General features: G+C 47.9%; 1 long non-coding RNA gene across 2 annotated transcripts; it reads right to left on the bottom strand.

Moving 5' to 3' along the window:
• Nucleotides 1-9,496: 9,496 nt before the first annotated feature.
• Nucleotides 9,497-16,405, bottom strand: LOC128101810 (uncharacterized). 2 transcript variants are annotated; one of them, XR_008215194.1, is made up of 4 exons: nucleotides 16,318-16,405; nucleotides 14,745-14,911; nucleotides 14,125-14,248; nucleotides 9,497-10,804 (listed from the first exon to the last, which is right to left on the bottom strand). It is a non-coding gene; the product is annotated as an uncharacterized LOC128101810 (long non-coding RNA). The 2 variants fall into 2 exon arrangements; XR_008215193.1 differs by having other exon boundaries at nucleotides 14,754-14,911.
• Between the last annotated feature and the right edge of the window lie 5,485 nt (nucleotides 16,406-21,890).

Here is a 21,890-nt window from a genome sequence, read left to right as displayed (position 1 = left end):
ACAGACACATCATTTAAAACCCACTGTAACCAAGAGCAACTTCAGGAGGAAAGGGCTTATTTCATCTCTCCGGACAGGAACTCAAACAGGATCTTGAAGCAGAAACCATGGAGGATGCTGATTGCTGGCTCACAGGCTCATGCTGAGCTACTTTTCTTTTCCTTTTCTTCCTTTCTTTTATTTTTTCCTTTTATTGAAAGTAGAGTCTTTTCTCATACAATATATCCTCTCAAATGGCTGAAAGACATTTAAGGAAATGCTCAACATCCTTAGTCATCAGAGAAATGCAAATCAAAACGACTCTGAGATACCACTTTACATCTGTCAGAATGACTAAGATCAAAAACACTAATGATGTCCGGTGGTAGTGGCGCATGCCTTTAATCCCAGCACTTGGGAGGCAGAGGCAGGCAGATCTCTGTGAGTTCGAGGCCAGCCTGGTCTACAAAGTGAGTTCCAAGACAGCCAGGACTGTTACACAGAGAAACCCTGTCTGGGGGGGCGGGCCACTAATGACAGTCTATGTTGGAGAGGATGTGGAGCAAAGGGAACACTCCTCCACTGTTGGTGGGAGTGCAAACTTGTACAGCCACTGTGGAAATCAGTATGGTGGTATCTCAGAAAATTGGGAATCGATCTACCTCAAGACCCAGTGATACCACTCTTGGGCATATACCCAAGGAATGCTCAATCATACCACAAAGATACATGCTCAACTATGTCCATAGCAACACTATTCTTAATAGCCAGAACCTGGAAACAACCTAGATGCCCATCAACTGAAGAACGGATTAAGAAATGTGGTACGTATACACCATGGAGTACTACTCAGCAGAGAAAAACAATGACAGCATGAAATTTGCAGGAAAATGGATGGAAAATATCATCCTGAGTGAGGTAACCCAGACTTAGAAGGACAAACATGGTATGTACTCACTCATAAGTGGATACTAGATATAAAGCAAAGGACAATCAGACTGCAACCCACAGATCCAGGGAGGCTACCTAGCAGGGGGGACCCTAGGATGACTGTGGCTTATAATAAGTTTTGGTTTTACCCAATGACTGGGCAAACTTCAGTGAAACATTTCACTATTAGGATAAGAATTTGTACTGTATCAAGCAGATGAAAGAAAATGCTGGCTGTACTTTCAGGAGGGGAAGCTAAAATCTTTTTAGATTATCGATTAGCCTATAGAAAAATGTCTGCCATAAATCAAACAGTGAAGGGGAAGATGAATAGGAATCTCACTTACACAACTTAAGTAAAACATAGCTTTCTGAACAGATGAAGATAGGTCTCTTCTGTATCATAGAATCTAATCAATATTTATATGTAAATTCAGCTATTATTTGACTTAAAAGGGCTTATTGGGAAATGTTATCATTTATACTATTTCCTACAGAGAAAATATTTTACTGTTTAAAATAAATAAATAAATTTAAAAGAAAATTCCAGCACTAGTTAACCATAGAGGTCTGGAGGTCTGTACAGAGACAGACAGGAAGTGACAGAGTTGGGCAGAAAGAGGAAGTGATATAGCTGTGTGGAGAGAGGAAGTGAGTGGCAGGACACAGGAAGGATTGGGCTGATGATTTCCTAGTGGTAAGAATGTGGCTGGCTTCTTTCTGCTTCTCTGATCTTTCAGCTTTCACCCCAATATCTGGCTCCAGGTTTTTTTTTTTTTTTGGTTTTTCGAGACAGGGTTTCTCTGTGTAGCTTTGCGCCTTTCCTGGGACTCACTTGGTAGCCCAGGCTGGCCTCGAACTCACAGAGATCCGCCTGGCTCTGCCTCCCGAGTGCTGGGATTAAAGGCGTGCGCCACCACCGCCCGGCTAGGTTTTTTATTAATAAGACCGTTTAGCACCGGGTGGTGGCGGCACACGCCTTTAATCCCAGCACTCTGGAGGCAGAGCCAGGCAGATTTCTGTGAGTTCGAAGCTAGCCTGGTCTACAGAGCAAGATCCAGGACAGGCACCAAGACTACAAAGAGAAACCTTGTCTTGAAAAACAAAAACAAACAAACAAAAGACCATTTAGCAATTGGTCTTACAGTTTCCCCTCCCTCTACTCCTCCCAGTTCCTCTCCAACTCACCTCCCATCTGGATTCACTCCCTTTCTGTCTCTCATTAGAAAAGAACAGGTTTCTAAGAGATAACAACAAAGTATAACAAAAATAAAATAAAACAAAACATCACATCAAGGCTGGACCAGACAAACCAACAGAAGGAAAAGAGCCCAAGAGAAGGCACAAGAATGAGAGACCCACTCGTTCTCACACTCAGGAGTCTCATAAAATACTAAACTGAAAGCCATAATACACACTCAGAGGACCTGGTGCAGACGGAGGAGGCCCTGCGCTTGCTGCTTCAGTCTGGAAGTTCATATGGTCCTTGCTCAGCTGATTCAGAGGCCCTTGTCCTCCTGGTTTCCTCCATTCCCTCTGGCTCTTACTCTCTCTCCACCTCCTCTTCTGGGGGTTCTCCTGAGCTCTGAGGGGAGGGATTTGATGGAGACATCCCATTTAGACTCTCTGCATAATGTCTGGCTGTGGGTCTCTGCATCTGTTCCCATCTGCTGCCAAAGGGGAAGCCTCTCTGATGATGACTGGATAAGGCACTGATCTATGAGTATAGCAGAATATCATCAGAAGTCATTTTATTGATCTTTTTTTTTTGACCAGTAGTGTTTGGTTTTACTCTAGGTCTCTGGGGTGTCTTGTCTCTGGTTCTTGGTCACCTGAGTAGTTTTGGATATGGGTTCCATCTCATGGAGTGGGCCATAAGTCAAATCAGACATTGGTTGGCTATGTCTCAAAGTTCTGTGCCACCACTGCCCTACCACATCTTGCGGGCAGGACAGATTGTGGGTCAAAGTTTTTTGTGGCTGGGTTGGTGTATATGTTTCTCTTTTGGTAGCCTCTGGAGTACCTTCCTGCACCAAAGACACTAGAGTGTAGGGGTGAAGGTTCCATGTAGGCACCAGTTCAACTTCTCCATGTTCAACAAATTGTGTAGGTGTTATCCTCAGCAATGGGACCTGGCTGTCAATTTGTGGAGAGCAACCTGTTGTCTTAGCAACAGCCCGGACTGTTTGGGGATTTCTGTGGGAGACCCTGAGCCAACAACTCAATTGAATGCAACCCAGTCTCACTATTGAAGCCTCGATTGGTGACAAGAGATGGCCAGTTGGGACTCCATATCCCCCATTGTTAGGAGACCTCCTTAGGATTGCCTCATATGTTTTAGGAAGTTTCCACTGCAGTAGGTTTCCACATCATCCTTCAAATGCCCCTCGATTCCTGGCTCCACACCCCAGCACTGGTAACAGGTGTGTGCCAGCACATCTAGCTTGTCCTTGTGTGTGCAGGTGCTCTGCACTTAACCCTCCGAGTCTCCAGTCCCCTCACCTTTCTTTTTCTTTTATGTATGTATGTATGTATGCATGCATGCATGTATGTATGTATGCATGCATGCATGTATGTATGTATGTATGTATGTATGTATGTATGTATGTGTTTGGTTTTTCCAGATGGTTTTCTTTGTGTAACAGTCCTGGCTGTCCTGGAACTCACTTTGTAGACCAGGCTGGCCATGAACTCACAGAGATCCATCTGCCTCTGCCTCCCAAATGCTAGGATTAAAGGCACTTGCCACCTTTTCTTTTATAATGGAATGGTTTGATTTTATTTGATAACACTATTTTTTCTTTTTTAAGTATTTTGGTGATTAAACTTGTACATTCTAGACAAGCATTCTTTGTCTTTATCTTTTTATACCCTATGATTATGTTAATCAATTTAAGCCTTATTTCTATATTAAGTAGATTATATACTCTCTTCAGTCTTTTAATAACGTATTTATTAAATTATGTCTGTTGTACACATGTTGGCCCACCCATTTATTATTTTTTAAATTATTTAAATATTTAATTTTTGTTATTTAATTATGTGCAGGTTTATGTGTCTGCATGAGGATATATGCACTCGAGTGTGGGTACCCAACGTGGCCAGGGCATCACATTTCCCTGGAGCTGGAGTTCCAGGTGGTTGTGAGTTACCCTGATAAAATGGGTTCAGGGAATCAAACTCAGGTTCTCTTTGAGCAATCAACACACAATCTTCAGCACTGAAGAGTCTCCAGCCCTTCGCTCTCACTCATTGCTCTCATGTCTTTACATACTTTGTTTATTTTAGACAGGGAGTGCTGGGATTACAGGCCTTTGCTGCCCGACTCAGCCCTTATCAGGTGTTTCTATTAGGAGTTTTGGAAGGAACAGGGTTCGAGAGAGAGAGAGAGAGAGAGAGAGAGAGAGAGAGAGAGAGAGAGAGAGAGAGATCAACCTTCAGGCAAAGGGCTTGTTAGAGAGCTGGACAGAGTGGTTGGTGTGAAGGAAGGGCTTCGTCCTGCTCAGAGGAGCTGAGTTAGGTTGGTTTGCTTGTTGTGTTGTGTTTCTGAGACAGGGTCTTACTGTGTAGCCCTGGCTTGCCTGGCGGAGCTATGTAGCCACAACTCACTATGTAGACCAGGCCAGTCTTGGACTCGCAGAGCTTTGCTTCTCTCTGCCTCCCAAATGGTGAGATAAAGGTGTCTGCCACTGCACTGGGTCGGAATTAGTTCTTTGTGAGACAGTGCAAGGGTGAGGATGGAGGTGGGAGAAGGGGTGGGTGGGGTGGTGGTGAGTGTTAATGAACCCCAAGTCCACTGACCTCACCAAATTAGACTCAGAGACGTTCTCTTTTCTTCTCTTCTCTTCCTTTTCCTTTCCTCTTTCTTTCTTTCTTTCTTTCTTTCTTTCTTTCTTTCTTTCTTTCTTTCTTTCTTTCTTTCTTTCTTTCTTTCTGAGACAGGGTCTCTCTCTATGTAGCCCTGGCTGTCCTGGAACTCACTATGTAGACCAGGCTAGCCTCTGTCTACTGAGTGCTGGGATTCAAGGCATGTACCATATGCCTGGCTCCATTATATTACTATTATTTCTGGCTGAAGTGTTTAAAAGTCCTAAGGACTTTCCTGGATAAGAAGCATCTGAGAGAACATTAGACCTTGATACGAGGAAGTGAGACAAAGCTGTCTTCTCTACTTTGCGTTTATTGTCTGGAAACGCAGGGTCCTGGATTGGGGCATCAGGGCACTTGGCTCTCTAAGGTAGTGAAAGAAGGAAGCCTTCAGGAGCTTGCCTGGCTCTGAGGCTCTTCACAGTTGCCTTCCTCCCACACCTCTTTTCCTCCTCTTTTCTTCTTCGAAGTACTTGGGATTGAACCGGGGTCCATTACAGACACTTAGCAAATCCCCAACCCCTAACTCTACCCCCGCGCCTGCCCACGGTAGTCTTTCATGAGCACTTACTACGCACCAAGCGTTGGAAAGACATGGCTCCTGTTCTCACAGAGTTGAATGAAGCCTGTCTTCTCTAATCTGCTTTATCCTGCTCTGCGCCTTTTTAGGACTTCATACAAATCAGAGTCATGGGGTACTTACTGTGTACACCATGGGCTGTGTTCCACAAACCAAACATGTGTAAAAGCCTGTCTCATTCTGCTAGGGAGGGGAAAATGACTACAGTTCTCTTCAACACCACATCGTGGGCTGGAGGTGGTCCTAAGTGTCTACCTGTGCTCCATGTAGCAGCTCAGGGGTTCCACACACACTGTGACGGCACCAATGGTGAAGCAGGACTTGACATTTGGGTCTGGGTGAGTCTGCAGGGCCTGCACAACGTCAACGATATCTGTGTAACTAGAGGGAGAAAACACATGGTTAGTTTCCTGGTTGGGGCTACAGAACAGGAGAACAGGGGAGCGCTGAGTGGCTGAGTGGACAAGGGCTGAAGACCCAAAGCGGAAGGCTGTCCCAGAGTTCCTTGGTGGTACCTCACTTTATGATCCAGAGCCCCTAGAATCCACAGCGTGCTTCTTCATCCCCAAGTTCTTTTGGTTCCCCTAAAGGGGAAGAGTGGGTGGAAGAGCCAACCTACTCTGGAGATAAGAAGTGACTGTGTTTTCTGGTCAGAACTCAGGGGCTCCTGCCAGACTCTGTTTTCATTAGTTCTTTCCTCTCCCTCCCATCTCACAAGGTCATCAGATCTGTCAAATACCATTTCTAGCCCCATCTTCTGCCTGGAACTCCCTCCAATCTTATTTACAGAGCCAGTCTGATGTCTTCACTTAGGAGCGAATGTGTTTGTAATCCAAACCCTCGAGCTGGTTCCTCCCAGGTTCCTGTTATTCTAAGCCCAGGGGACTTCACTCTTTCAGACACTGGGCCAAAAGATCCGTGTCCTCTTTGACTCCACTTTTCTCTTACCCTTCAGCATACGCCTGAAGAGATCACTGCTCACACTCCCACTGGGTCCAGAGTGCACCGTACTTTACCTAGGCCACCCCAATGGCCACCCAGCTGCCCCCCTACTTTTGTCCTGCCTCACTGCCAACTGTTCTCAACACAGAAGCCAGAGGGATCTGCTAAGCCCTTTGACAGATCACATTACTGCTCTGCTCAAAACTGGTTTCTGTCTCAGTGCAGAAGCCGAGCCCCTTACTGTGGGCCAGGCAGCCCTGTGCCATCTGACCTCTCACAGCACAGGGGAATGGCATTACTTCTCCCATCCCTTCCCCTAATCCAAGCACTTTGGCCTCCTGGGTCCTCTCTGGACATGCTGGGCATACTTCTACATTTGTTCTCTGCTCCCTCAGGCTGGGATGCTCTTTTCCTCTGGTATCTGCCTAGCTGGCTGGCTTCCTTCTGGTCTCTGCTCAGGTGGCACTCGGTTGGTTTTTGTGGTGCTGGGGATTGAACTCACAGAGTGTTGCACATGCTAGTTGAGTACTGAACCACTGAGCTATGTCAGCTGGCACCTTATGGAGACATCTTGGGTCTTCACACACTGCAGTAATGGTTATGCTCTTTTGGACACCTGTATCCCCTCCCCCAGTTTGTCTGCAAAGCACTGACTGTTAGCCACAGTCTCTCCTTGTTCCTTTGTTTTCTCTGTGTGCATCTTTGGTCCCATCTTCCCTCATTTATCTGCTCACTGTCTCTGCAATAAAGCGGCTGTTCAGTGTTACAACTTCTGAAGCCTAAAGCAATACAGATCAATAAAGGGGACATTCGACCTCCAGCAGACCCCAGGATGACTCTAAGGGGCCTCTTCACCTCACAGGGGACAGCCCTGTCCCAAGGGACCCAGACTATTACCAAAAGGTCTGAGTCTATGGAGGGAAGTCAGACCCGAGGGCATCTGGCAGATCAGAGGACCTGCGTCTGTGTGGGCCTTTGGGAGAGCAGTGGGAGGTGGGGGAGTGGGTGCAACCTGCCCGAGCTGTGTCCCGAGTTCCTACACGCGACTCACCTGTAAAAAGGCCCTCGGGTTGTCCCAGATTAGAACATCATCCTCGGTCCTGCCCAGCCATCAGAGCTGCAGGGCAGACAGGTGTGGGCACCTGGCTATTCCAAGGGTGTGGGCATCTGGCTACTCCAAGGGTGTTTACTTATTTAGCTATAGGTAGACTAGAAGTTGCTTTGTAAACCGGGTTGGCCTCAAACTCGTGGGAATCCTGCTTTAGACTCCCAAGTGCTAGGATTACTCTCTGCCTGGCTTGCTCAAGAGACTGCTGAGTGATTCTTGGGCTCTGCTCCCTGGCTCCTCTCCCAGGCATGTGTGTGTCTATTTCCAGCACAGTGCTTGGGTGGGTCCCGGTGCCACAGGGGAGAACCACACGCTTCATAAGCGGACTGACACTCGCTCACTGTCCTGAAGCTCTCTGTGGAAACATTAACCAGACTTGCCGTTTCTGGATGAATATCCAGCCTTGTGCCTCAGTGTTGACACCTCCCCTCTTCTGAGAAGAAGGGCTTACTGGGCCGGCTCAGATGGTTGAGCGCTTGCCTAGCATGCACAAAGCTGTGGGTTGGATACCTGGCACCTCATGAACTGGGCACTCACTGTCCCGCACATCAAGGGCTGTGTCTGGATAAACAAGAGCACCATCACAGCACAATCATCGGGCTGCTGTAAGGAGAGGAATTCATTCTTATCTTTCGGGAAAACACTTAAAATTCTTTGAAATTGCTTTGGGGGAGCTAGAATGGATCCTTGTCATCTTTTTGTCATAATGCCTCCGATTCTGGTCCCCTTGGGTGATGATCACAGTAACTGTGATACAACTTGTAAGCATCCTCACCAGCCTAAGCCACAGAGAATCTGCCACTGACGACACAGGGTCTCACTATAGAGTCCTGAGCTGGTGTTACATTAGGGCTCTGTGAGGGTTTGGCTCAAGGAACACGACCCTGCAGCAGCCACCTGGCCCTATAGCAAGGCCTGAGCCTCCCGCCTGGCTGCCCCCGAGGCCCCGCTGCTTTCATCTTCTACTGTAGATCGCTTCCTTAACAGAAACTTTAGTAATTCTTTGATTTTTTTTTAGTCATTTTGAGACAGATCTTACCATGTAGCTCCACCTGTCCTGGAACTCTCTCTGTAGACCTGGCCTCAAACCCATAGAGATCTGCCTGCCTCTGCCTCCCCAATGCTGAGATTAAAGGTGTGCACCACCACACCTGGATAGAAATACTTTATTTTCAAAACAGCTTTAAATTTTTAAAATTGCTGGCCAGCTAGAGGAGTTCCTTTATACCACCCCAGCCCACACAGTTCTTCCTATTAGTAATGCCTTATTGATGGAATCACATTTGTTAAAATTAATGCACCAATATTGGTATATTCACTAAAGTGCATTCCCCACTCTAGACCCCGGCATTCTAGTTGAGGTTTAGTGTTTCCCCATTAAAATGAACAATTCTCGAAATGACATAGGATGTCAATTGTCTCCCCCTCCTTCTCTTCCTTCTCCTTTTCCTCTTTCTCCCTTTCTTCTTCTGCTCTTCCATTTATCTTTATTTTTAGATTCTTTAAAACAATTACCTGGCCGGGCGGTGGTGGCGCACACCTTTAATCCCAGCACTCGGGAGGCAGAGCCAGGCGGATCTCTGTGAGTTCGAGGCCAGCCTGGACTACCAAGTGAGTTCCAGGAAAGGCGCAAAGCTACACAGAGAAACCCTGTCTCGAAAAACCAAAAAAAAAAACAAAAACAAAAACAAAAAAAAAAACAATTACCTGAGTGCATGTGTGCGCATGTGTGACTGTGTATGGTTACGTGCAGGTGAGATCAGGCGCCCACAGAGTCCAGAAGAAGGTGTCAAACCCCCCGAGCTGGAGTTACAGGCAGTTGTGTGCCGCCTGATGTGGGTGCTGGGAACCAAACTCAGGTCCTCTGCAGAGCAGTACATGCTCTTATTGCTGAGCCATCTTTTCCTCTTGGTTTGCTTGTTTGTTTGTTTTTGGTTTTTATTTTGTTTTGTTTGTTTTGTTTTGCTTTGGGTTTTTTTTTTTTTTTTTTTTTTTTTTTTTTTTTTTTTTTTTTTGATGCAGAGCTGGTCTTGAACTTGTCGTAATCCTCCTGCTTCATTCTCTGGAGTGTTGGGATTACAGGCACACAGCCTCATGTTCAGATCCCTGAGTATCTCTGCTTACCTGCCTCTTGAGTTTCCTGGTGAGGTTTCTGGCCACATCTCTAGCCCATTTTTATGGGATTTCTTTTTCTATTTATTATTGTTAAGTTTAAGAGTTCTTTGTCTATTTTGAGTAATAGTTCTCTATCAGATAGTATTTTGTAAATATATTCTTCCAGACTGCAGCTTGACTTTTCAGTTTCTCTGTCTTTGTCTGTCTGTCTGTCTCTCTCTCTCTCTCTCACTTTTCAGCCTCTGCAGTTCAAGAAGAAATATTAGAAGGTGTGAGAATGATGCTGAGCGCCAGCCCTGCACATCAGCCCACAAAGAGAGCCCATTGGATGGGTGTAGTGATCATGATATTACATACAACATACAGGTAGAAAAGTTTGGCTGGTACAAAATGGGATGAAATAAAAGTGGAGCTTCCTTCCTCTTCAGGATGTAGATATTCTGGAAGGTTTAAAAAAAAACCTATGTTTTAAAAAAAGACTTGTTGTATATTTTTGACAAAATTATTCTCATTATTTTAAAGTGTGTGTATCTAAGTATGTGCACTTGAGTGAAGGTGGTGGCCGAGACCAGAGGAGTAAGATAGCTCTGGACCTGGACATTATTCTTTCTGGCTCAGTCAAGAGCCAGCAATCCCAGATATGAGGGGATGGGCTGTGGCTGACCCAAGGGTGGGCCCTACTGTATGCAGATGAGGTTGGCACTGGTCCTGGATGGAAGCTCTTCAGTATCGACAGTGGCTAATTTTGGTCCGCAGTACCATTTCATGTTCTCCTGTTTGCAGCTTGAGTGGAGTAGGGGCTGGAATGTTTGTTTGTTTGTGTGTTTGCTTGTTTGTTTGTTTGGGAAAGCCTTTTTCTCTTTATTTCTTTTTTGTTTGATTATTTTTAGACAGGGTTTCATTATATAGCTCTGGTTGGTCTTGAACTCACAGAGATCCACTGCATTTGTGGTCATGGCCTTCCCTCCACATTCCCCGTGACAGGGCAAAGAATCCAATCTTGGGAAGATGGTTGGAAGTCTTCAGTGGCTTCTTCAAGCTGATGGGGGATGTGCTGGCTTCACCTATTGTCTGCTCTGTGGAGCTCTGTGGAGGTGCCACGGAAAGAGAGCAGTTAGGGGTGGCCTTGGGAGACGTTCTGTGCTGCCTGGTCAGGGGCTGGGGCAGGGCTTCTGATGGGCGTCAGAGCCTTGTTGAAGCATCATCTGGGGGGCGAATTGTTGAATCCCGTGTGATGTTGCAGGGAGCCCCTCAGAGGAATGTGCCAGTCTCACGAGGGCTGGCTGGAAGAGAAGGGAGAAAGAAATCCCTGAACACTGGGAACAGGGGCTAAGCAGAGAAAGAGGCCAGGCATGGCGGCGCACGCCTTTAATCCCAGCACTCAGGAGCCAGAGGCAGGAAGATCTTTGTGAGTTCAAAGCCAGCTACAAGACAGTCAGCACTACAAAGAGAAATCCTGTCTCAATAAATAAATAAACTAATAAAAAACAACACCCCCCCACACACAAGAACAAAAATAAAGCTTCCTCTTTCATTTGAGCTGAAGATGCTGGTCTGTCACCCCTGGGGGAAGCAGAGTCGTCTGTAAAAACAAGGATCCTTTAGATTTCACCAGCGAGTTGCTGGGCCAGACCTGGGGCAGACAGAAAGTCCCAAGAGTGGATCCCTCATCGCTCAGGCAGCACTATGGCTAGAGAGAGCTGATCAGGGAGATCTTGTGGCCCCACAAGGGGCACCCCAGTCAGAGGCTTTCTGATGACTCCAAGCACACATCATGCAACTGTCCAGAGTCTCTAGCTGGAGAGAAGAAGGGAGGTGAAATTCTCCTACTATGCCGTCGGTGTGGCAAAGGGATTGGTGGGTCGGGAAAGAATTCGTTCTTCGACTAGAGTAGAAAGAAAATGTTTTTTTTTATTAACTTCGGAGAGAGCAGTGGGCATGGCTGTAGATTCTAGTTCTCTCTCTCTCTCTCTCTCTCTCTCTCTCTCTCTCTCTCTCTCTTTCTTTCTTCTTTTCTTTTTCTATCGAGACAGGGTGTCTCTATGAGATCCTAGCTGTCCTGGAACTTGCTATGTAGACCAGGCTGGCCTCAACCTCACAGAGATCCACCTGCCTCTGCCTCCCAAGTGCTGGCATTAAAGGCGTGTGCCACCATGCCTGGCCTTGTTTCTAGTTTTCTAATTGTCTTTTTTATTTCTTCCTGAGATAAAAAGCAGCCATCATCTCATGTGTCACCAGGAAGCCTGTTTGCCATGTACACATGTCCAAGCCTGGGTCCTGTGTGTGTGTGTGTGTGTGTGTGTGTGTGTGTGTGTGTGTGTGTGTGTGTGAAAGGAGATAGGTAGCTGCTGCTGGGTTTACCCAGCATTCCTTCCTTCCTCCTGGGCCTCCATTCTTTCCCACCCTTCTTTCCACTCCCTCCCACCTTTTTCTTTCTTTTCTTTGGGGTCTGGGATGTAACCAGGGTCTGCGGCTGTTAAGCAGACACTCTACCACTGAACGGCTCTCCCGGTCCACCCCTCCTGGCTCCTTTCTTTGATGAACTGCTCTCCCAAGGCAATTATGTGATTTCCATCTGTTGCAAGTTTCTCCTTAGAGATGAGATTGCAACCAAGTCCTGGCATCTCACTTCTATGGAGGCTCATCTGAGGGCCCACGGAGACAACGGGGACAAAGGTAATTGGACAACTAAATTGGAGACCTTGTAGCTTTTAGCTTTAGGTAAGGCTTGAGCCAGGAACCAAGTGATATATTTAAGGACCCAGGGTCACGGTGTCTCTCTTCTGCTCTTAGTCCTCTCTTCATCCGGGCTTCTCCTAGTGACCCAGGCTGATTGTACCCATCCACTAGGGAACACAGGAATTGGATTTATTTAGTGGCACATCTGGCTTTGGTTGAAATCAAGGCTTCCTGCCCCCACACTCATACCAAAAGAGGAGAATGAAGGGCTAGTGAGGAGGCTCATTTGGTGAGGTACTTGCTGCGTGAGAGGGTGACCCCTTAAAGAAGGAAAGAGTGAACTGACACCACAAAGATGTCCTCTGAACTCATGGGCATACACACACACACACACACACACACACACACACACACACACACACCCGTGCACGCTAATAATAAAATTAGAAAAAGGAAGAGTGGATTAATTTTGGAAACCCTAACCACAGAATTTCATATTTATTTCTATTTAATTTCCTTTTATTTTAGCTATTCTATTTAAAATCTCCACGGCTTGTGTTTGCTCTCTCTTTCATAGCTGCTTTCCTGTTTTGTGAATATAGTAACATTCAAACTTCCCCTTTTCACAAACTCCTTTTTGTAATTCGTATTATCTGTTTGCATCAGCTTGTTCACCTTTTGTTTACAGGGTTTTTTTTTGTTTTTTTGTTTTTGTTTTTTTAGCAGGCAGTGTAGCTGGGTAGTTCAGAGCTGGGCTCAGGAAATGGCTGCCTGTGTCCACATTCCATCCCCACCCAGCTGCTGCACAAACCTCCAACTCTGGTTTCTTTACCATCGTGTGATTCAGCTTCCTGTGAGCAGAGATGATACTGCAAGCTGGTTCAGAGGTCCATGTCCTCCATGTACCGTGCTCAAAACGCTGCCAGGGCCACGCCAGGTTCTCTCTCTCTCTCTCTCTCTCTCTCTCTCTCTCTCTCTCTCTCTGCCCCCCCCACCCCCACCCCTCAGCTGGTCTTAAAATCTCAACTAGGCACAAACTATCATGCTTGCTTGTTTGAACTCCCAATCCTCCTGCCTCCAACCTCTGAGTGCTGGAGTTACAGGCGTACACTTCTACACCCAGCTCATCTTTCACTCCAGAATCCTTCTCTCTCTACTCTTCCTCCTTCACTGTCTAGTATTGGTCTGGTGACCAGCTCATCTTTATGCAAAATGGTCAGGGCTGACTGCCAGAAGAGCATCCCGAGGCGCTCTTCCCACCCCATGGTAGCTTTCTTTATAGGTCTGTTTGGGTCTGATTTTCTCTACTCCCGATTGTATGTCATTGGGTTGCTTTGAATGACATGTTCCCCATAAATCTCTGGTATTTGAATATTTGGTCTCCAGTTGGGGGCCGTTTGGAGAGGATTAGGAGGTGTGGCCTTGCTGGAGGAGGCGCGCTATTGGGGGCAGGTTTTGAGGTTCCAAAAGACTCTTGCGTTTTCCAGTTAGTTCTCTCCGTCTCCTGCTTTGAATCCAGATGTGAGAGCTCAGCTGCCACACCAGCGCGCAGCCTTCAAAAAATCTAACCAACAAAGAGCCCCACACCTCTGAAGCTAAAAAACACCAGGAATCTGAAGGGGGAGGAAGCAGAGGGCTCTGGCACCCTCTGGAGGAGGCTGGAGGCTCTGCACAAACTCTGGCAAACTGCTTGGAGCCCTTAATCTGGGTAGGGGAACTGAATGGGTTCAGGAGTGAATCTCCAAGATTTACCCCGGGGCACATTTTCTATTAGAATAATTACATAAGACCTCATGACTAACTTCTAGCTAGTTTGACATAAAAAAGCACGAAGTATGCAATTTAAGAAAATGTTCCAAAGCTGGGCATGAGTTGCATTGACCTTTACTCTGTCTTGCTTAACGGTTGGAGCGCCAGCAGTTACCTTGGACCATGAGTAGAAGCATCCGTTGAAGACAGCTGACTGGACACAGCAGGGTCCGGTTTCACTATGATCGAGTTGCCAGATGGACATGGTAGCACACAGCTGTAATGCCAGCATTTGGAAGCTGCGGCAAAAAGATCACAAGTTCGAGGCCAACCTGGACTGTATAATAAGTCCCTATTTCAACCCATTCACACACAAAAATTAACTGCATGCCATTGTTAACTTGAGAGAAAGGGAGACACATTCTGTTTTATTTATACTACTGCTATTTGGAGGTTGGATTTTTGTAACTAACTTTTCCCCTTTTATTGAAAATAGATTCTTTTCTCATACAATATAGTTTCCCCTCCCTCTGTTCCTCCAAGGTCCTCCCCACCTCCCCTCTCATCTAGATGCACTCCCTTCCTGTCTCTCATTAGAAAAGAACAGGCTTCTAAGAGATGACAACAAAATATAGCAAAATAAAATATAAAAAACAAAAACCATCACATTGAGGCTGGACCAGGCAACCCAACAGAAGGAAAAGAACCTAAGAAAGGGTACAAGAATGAGAGACCAGCTTGTTCACACACTCAAGAGTCCCATAAAAATACTAAACTGAAAGCCATAATACACACTCAGAGGACCTGGTGCAGACGGAGGAGGCCCTGCACTTGCTGCTTCAGTCTGGGAGTTCATATGGTCCTTGCTCAGCTGATTCAGAGGCCCTTGTCCTCCTGGTTTCCTCCATTCCCTCTGGCTCTTACTCTCTCTCCACCTCCTCTTCTGGGGGTTCTCCTGAGCTCTGAGGGGAGGGATTTGATGGAGACATCCCATTTAGAGCTGAGTGTTCCACAGTCTCTCTCTCTCTCTCTCTCTCTCTCTCTCTCTCTCTCTCTCTCTCTCTCGTCTTGTTAGTCTCTGTATTTGTTTCACCTGTGGCAGGAGGAAGTTTCTCTGATAATGGCTGAGCACTGATCTATGAGTATAGCAGAATATCATTAGGAGTCATTTTATTGATATATATATATATATATATATATATATATATATATATATATATGACTAGTAGTATTTGGTTTTACCCTTGGTCTCTGGGATATCTAGTTTCTGGTTCTTGATTACCCAACACTGTTGTGTATGGGTTCCATCTCATAGAGTGAGGCTTAAGTCAAATCAAGCATTGGTTGGTTACTCCCATAGCTTTGTGCCACCATTGCCCTAGCATATTTTGCAGGCAGGACAGATTGTAGATCAGAGGTTTTGTGACTGGGTTGGTGTATATGTTTCTCCTTTGGTAGCCTGTAGAGTACCTTCCTGTACCAAAGACACTAGAGTGTAGGGGTGAAGGTTCCATGTAGACACCAGCTCAGCCTTTCCATGTTCAATGAGTTGTGTGGGTGTTGTTCTCAGCAGTGGGGTCTTGTGGAGAGCAACCTACTGTCCTGGCAACAGCCGGGGCTATTTGGGGATTTCCATTGGACCCTTTGGCCAACAACTCAATTGGATGTAACCCAGTCCTGGTACTGGAAGTTTTGTTTGATGACAAGAGATGAGTTGGGACTCTGTCTCCTCCATTATTTGGAGACTTCATTAGGGTCACCTTCATATATTTTAGGAAGTTTCCACTGCACTAAATTTCCCTACCACCTCAAAAACCCCTCAATCCTGCTCTCTCTCTCCTCATCCCCTCCCCTTTCCCATCTGATTCTTCTGTTTCAGTCCTCTCCCCCCTCACCACCTTTTTTTTTAATCCAAAAGAAAATTCTCTAGGAAAATCCCAAAATATTACCATAGCTTGATTCTTCTGTCTAAAATGAGACCAACGGGCCTCGCCTCACAGGGTGGGTCAGTTCACTTGCAGGAGACTTACTTACAGAGGTTTCCATAGACCCCAGGAAAGGATGAAAGGATGAGTTGCCTGACTGAGCCAGGTAAGCCAGTCCTGAACTCCTTGTGCTAAGAGCAAGCATGTGGTGCTTCTGAGGCCTCAGTTTGTCAAGGAGCTGAATAAGCAAGCGCTAAATTCCCATTGCCAACCACCAATAAACCCCCAGAGCTGCAGGGAAACTCGGGTGTGGCACCTACAGTGACCCCACAGGGTATCATGGGGGCTCAGGTCTGGCTGGTGCAGGCTCACGCAGCTCGACTTCATTCCAGACCACTGGTTCATCTACCTCTGTGTCTCTTCTACTTGGGCCAACGTGATACCTGTAGCCCATCTTCGCAAGACACATGTGGGAAGGCCACCACAGAAGAACATTTCAAGACCTTGCTCATGTCATGTCCATTCACATCTGTTGGACAAAAAAAGTCACAAAACCAAGACCGAAATTAAAGGCTGGAGAACACTCTTCACCTGTCATGGGGTGGATGAACATGGTCTGTAAAGTACTGGAGAGCTGGCTCCCAGGGACTCTCCCCAAAGGCTAGGTAGCTCAGAGAGACAGGTTTGGCCTTGCCGGAGGAGAACACCAGCCTCTCTTCCCATTTGCCCGGGAGAACGCTTCACTGTGGCCCTGGGTCCCACTTCAGCTGCTCAAGTCCTCAGGTCCTTGGCCCAGTCGGGGCTGTCCCACGGCTAGGCCTTTCCTGGCCTGAGATTGTGCAAGGCCTTCAGCTGCCCTCTGAGCACACTCCCAGCCGGACAGAGAGAGGGTTGAGGGTTCAGTAAAGAGGAAACAGTCCCCAGGACAGGATCCTCCTCTCCTGGGAAGCAGAAGCAGCGAGCCAGCTGCACTGGGGGCTCTTTGGCCTTCCTTCCTGTTCCCTTCTCTGGCAGGCAGTTCAGCCAGCCCAGCAGCCATTTCCTCCATGAAACTTCCATCTCCGGGCTGCAGAGGAGCCAGATCAGGGAGTGGGGAGCCAAGTGGGGCTGGGACTTTCTGGGGTGGGGTATGCATGTGGATGTGACTCTCGGACCTTCCAAACACTTGCAAACCCTAAACATGAACTCTAAGCTATTCCCTCATGCTAGGTCCTCGCCATCCACCCCCACTCCCCCACCCCCGCCTTGCCCCAGTCATCACCCTACTCCCCACTCCACAGCAGCTATTCCCATCCCAGGCTCACCTCGTACTCCACAGCAGCTATTCCCTCCCAGGCTCACCTCATACTCCACAGCAGCTATTCCCTCCCAGGCTCACCTCGTACTCCACAGCAGCTATTCCCATCCCAGGCTCACCTCGTACTCCACAGCAGCTATTCCCTCCCAGGCTCACCTCGTACTCCACAGCAGTTATTCCCATCTCAGGCTCACCTCGTACTCCACAGCAGCTATTCCCTCCCAGGCTCACCTCGCTCTAATGGCAGCTCCAACCGATTACTACATGCCTTCCTCCCACAATCTCAACACATCATCCCAATACCACCCACCTCATTCCTACCCAGGCCCCATCTTCCCTCACCTGTACCTATTCCCACCCTAAATTCCAATCCAGATCCCAGCCTACCATCTGGCTGGACCACGCCCATCCCACCCCTAATTTTCTCTCTCTAGAGCACCCCACTCAGCTTTATTCACATCGCTATTTTACCTGCTGTGGGTTCTTCAGTCAGAACTGGGCAAAACTAGGTTGTGGGATGAGCTGTGGACTTTCTACTACTTCAGTCACAGTCAGTGGGTAGCTGCCGGGCCCGGTGGCGTAGGTTTGTAATCCCAGCTACTTGGTGGGCTGAGGCAGGAGGCTCATGGACTGAAGGCCAGCCTGGTTACAAATTCAAAGACAGAGCTGGAAAAGTTATCAACAAGAGGGGTGGTGACTAGGTATGTGATGCACTGGCAGAGTCCTTGCCTGGTATGCATGAAGCTCTCGGTTCAGTCTCCTGACCATATAAACCAGGGATGAGGATGGCATCTCTAACCCCAGCATTTGAGAGGGAGAGGCAGGAAGATCAGAAGTTCAAGGTCATCCTTAGCTACATAGGCAGCCTGAGATACATGAGTCCCTGTCTCAAAAAAAAAAAAAAAAAATTGATGTTGGGCTTATGCTTGGGCCTCTCCTCTATCTTGAAGAGAATCTACCCCTAGAATTGCCCACTGCACTCTTACTTCTCTTTCTGGGTGTCCTCCAGCTGGCCACATCTGTATCCCTCTCTCCAGATGATAGGGAAGTTGGGGGAAGCCCTGGGGTGCAGGAAATAGAAACTGAATCTTACATTGAGGAAAGCCACCATGGTGGCCCTCCCTGCTCCTGTCCTTTCTCTGCCTGCTGGCCTGGGCTTCTGAGGTCAGCGGTCAGGGAGTCTCAGCCTGTCTTCCCTAGATGTCCGGGACACTTACTCGATTTCACGTGCAGTCAACACAGGGTTTCAAAGTATGCCAGGGCACTAATGGCTCTGGCACGGCACGTGCCAACTCCAGTGTGGGCATTCAAGCCCTTTCTTCAGTATGCCCTGATTGGGGACTCAGACACTTCTCTCTGAGGACAGTGCTGGTCAAAAGTCATGTCCACAGGAGGATTTCTTTCAGGGCCACAGGCTCTCTTCCTCCCTTTCTCCCAGGACCGGAATTTATCCCCAGGGACTGCTGGGTGCCTAACTAGGTTGACCACCCCAATCCAAGCCCATGGCACCTCCCCATCTATACCAGGGCTTTCACGCAGGGACAGAACTCTTCCTTTCTGGGGCTGCCCATCCTCTTTTTATTAAAAAAAAACAAAACAAAACAGACCACTGGGCATTTGGGGTGGAACAGGCTGAGTCAATATGCTGGACTCCAGTGGGACTGGCCCCCTGTCGTACTGGGACTGGGCGAAATGAGACACCATTGCCATATGGTCTCTCACACACTGCATTCTGGGATTTGGATGTTTAAATCCCACCATTCCTCAACAAAAGTCCTCATTACCATCTCTAGGACCTCAGTTCTAGGAGACAGGGAGCTGGGGACAGCAAAGACATAGCTTGCTGCTGTTCTGGCTGCAGGGGAACTGGCCCCCGGCACCATGTATGTGGATCTAGGCCCTAGGGCTAATCCGACCCCAAATGTACTGTATTCAACAGGCTGACTTTTCTTTTCTTTTTCTTTCGTTCTTTTTCTTTTTTTCTTTCGAGATAGAGTCTCCCTGTGTAGTTTTGGTGCCTGTCCTGGATCTTGCTCTGTAGACCAGGCTGGCCTCAAACTCACAGAGATCCACCTGACTCTGGCTTCCCGAGTGCTGGGATTAAAGGCGTGCGCCACCACAGCCTGGCCAGGCTGCCTTTTCTCAAAGTGTCAGGACAGCCAACTTTGTCGCTCAGATGGTACTGGAGGCCTGGGGCCCCTGGGGAGCAGAGCTCTGTCTGTACTACTTGGGTCCTTTGCCACCTTCCCTGTGAAGGCATCTCTTTTGCTTCCTCCGTGGGGCTAATTGCTGCCTGGGCGTCTTGGGAGCACCTCAGATCCCTGTCCAGGCCTGGACTCTTGCTCAGCCCACAGGTAGCCAGTGCAGTCACGTGGTGGATGGGCGGGGGGGGGGGGGGGGGCTGGGAGATGTCATGAGTTTCCTGTCCCTACTTCCAGCCTCTCCAGGCCTGCCTGTCACCCTGCTGAGTCAGCAGGCAGCTGGGAGGACACAGAGTTGCAACACATGTGTGAGAAAATACGCATCAGATTGAACTTACTCTTCTGTGTTTAGGTGTACATTTACACGGTTCCGTAGCCATCACCACCGTCTATTTCCAGAACTTTCTCTTCATCCACAAGTTTCTGTACCCATTAGATACATCCTTATTCTCTACTACTCTCCCAGGCCCTGGTAACTTCACCCCATTTTCTGTCTCTAGAGCATACAATAACTCGAGCAATGCAGTATTTGCCTGATATGGCATAGAGCAAATGTCGGAACGGCACCCGTCCTGACTAACATTTTACTATACACATGAGCACATCTCTCTGTCCATTCCTCTGTTGATAGGCGCAGGGTTCTTGCTGTCCTCTGGTGAGACGCTGCTGTGGACGTTATTTAGAAGTGTCTCTTTGGTGCCTTGCTTCCATCGCTATAGGGGATAAACCCAGGTGTGGGATTACTGCCCCATTTCATAATTCTACCCTGACTTTCTTGAGGAATCCTCCGTCTCCCACACTGCTCCATTTTACATCCAACGAATGACGCATGGGGCTCCCATTAAACGGGGCTCCCATTTCTGCACACCCGCCTCCACAGTGTTTCGTCTTGTCTTTTCATTAGTAGCCATCAGAGAGGTGGGAGCTCACCGGTTGTCCTGTGTGTATGTGGTATATTCCCGTGTTTGTCGACGTCTGTCCAGGAGCAGGACACTGTGTGTCCTCCTCTTTCACTTTACACTTTATTCCCAAGACAGGATCTCTTACAGCTGAGCTGGCTGGCCAGCAAACGCCATCCGTCCTCTGTCTCTGCTCCAACCCGTGCTGGGGCTGGATGCATGCCCACACGTGGCACAGGTACTGTGGTTCCTACCGTCGGAGCCATCTCCCCAGCCCTTACTGTGGTTTTGACTTGTGTTTTCCTAATGGTTTACCTGTGTGTTTTTGTTTTTTCATTTGTTTACTGGCCACCAGTCACCATGTCTTCAGTGAAAAGTGTCTATTCAAGTCCTTTTGCCCATTTTCCTAATTGGGTTCTTCTATTTTGGAGGAGGCTATGCTATTGACAGAACTCTCTACATGTTCTGGATATTAATCCTCAATAAGTGAGTCTCAAATATTTTCTCTCATTCTCTGGCTGTCTTGTCTTCATTTCTCTGCACAGGAATTTTTGACACACACAAAATCAAGTCCACCTGTCTTAGTTAGGGTTTCTATTGCTACAACAAAACACCACAACCAAAAGGCAAGTTGGGTGGAAAAGAGTTTGTTTGGCTTACACTTCCACATTGCTGTTCGTCAGTGGAAGGAAGTCAGGACAGGAACTCAAGCAGGGCAGGAATCTGGAGGCAGGAGCTGATGCAGAGGCCATGGAGGGGTGCTGCTTACCGGCTTGCTCCCCCTGACTTGTTCAGGACCACCAGCCCAGGGATGGACCACCTGCCATGGGCTGGGCTCTCCCCCATTGATCACTAATTGAGAAAATGCCTTACCTCTGGATCTCATGGAGGCCTTTCCTCAACTGAGGCTCCCTCCTCTCTGATGACTCTGGCTTGTGTCAAGCTGACACAGAACCAGCCAGCACACCGTCTTCCCTATTCCCTCTTTTTCTTTTCTGAAACAGGGTCTACCTCTCTTGCCCACACTGGCCTCAAACTCACCATCCTCCTGCCACAGCTCCTGGAATGCTAGAAGTACAAAGCACACCACTGTGCCTAGCTTCTAATTTAGGAAAGCACTGCCTGACCCAAAGCCACAGAGATCGTCGCCTAGGTTTTCTTCTAGGTGTTTCTTGGGCTCCTACGTGTGGTGCCTGCAGAGCTGGCCCTCTTTGGCACAGGACTTTCTTCTTGTGCTTGGCATACCATAGGCAGTTAACTCACGTTTGTGGGTGTGAACACGTGTCGTGCAGAACCCTTGTGCCACCTAACACACGAAGGTTTCCTTGCCACCTCTCTAGCCGGACTCTGAACTCCAAGGACCACACACTCCTGTCTCAATCGCCGAGAAGTTCCTGTGAGTCGGGGGCTCTAAACTGTCACGGACGGGTCCTCAGGCCTAGGTCCGCAGAAATGGGTGAATGCCAAGAAGAAGGAAAACACAGAGACTTCTCTGCTGTGGCCACAGGGACTCGCTCCAGAGGGGAAGTTACAGATTTGTGCAGCATCCTGAAGGCTGAGTAAGATTTCTGTGAGCAAAGATCGTTTATGATGGGGGTTGAGCCGGGCAGCTAGGGAGT

Source organism: Peromyscus californicus, unplaced genomic scaffold, assembly GCF_007827085.1.
Source record: "Peromyscus californicus insignis strain IS unplaced genomic scaffold, ASM782708v3 Scaffold_7__1_contigs__length_154581171, whole genome shotgun sequence".
Taxonomy (NCBI): domain Eukaryota; kingdom Metazoa; phylum Chordata; class Mammalia; order Rodentia; family Cricetidae; genus Peromyscus; species Peromyscus californicus.
This window is presented reverse-complemented; position numbering and strand designations above follow the sequence as displayed.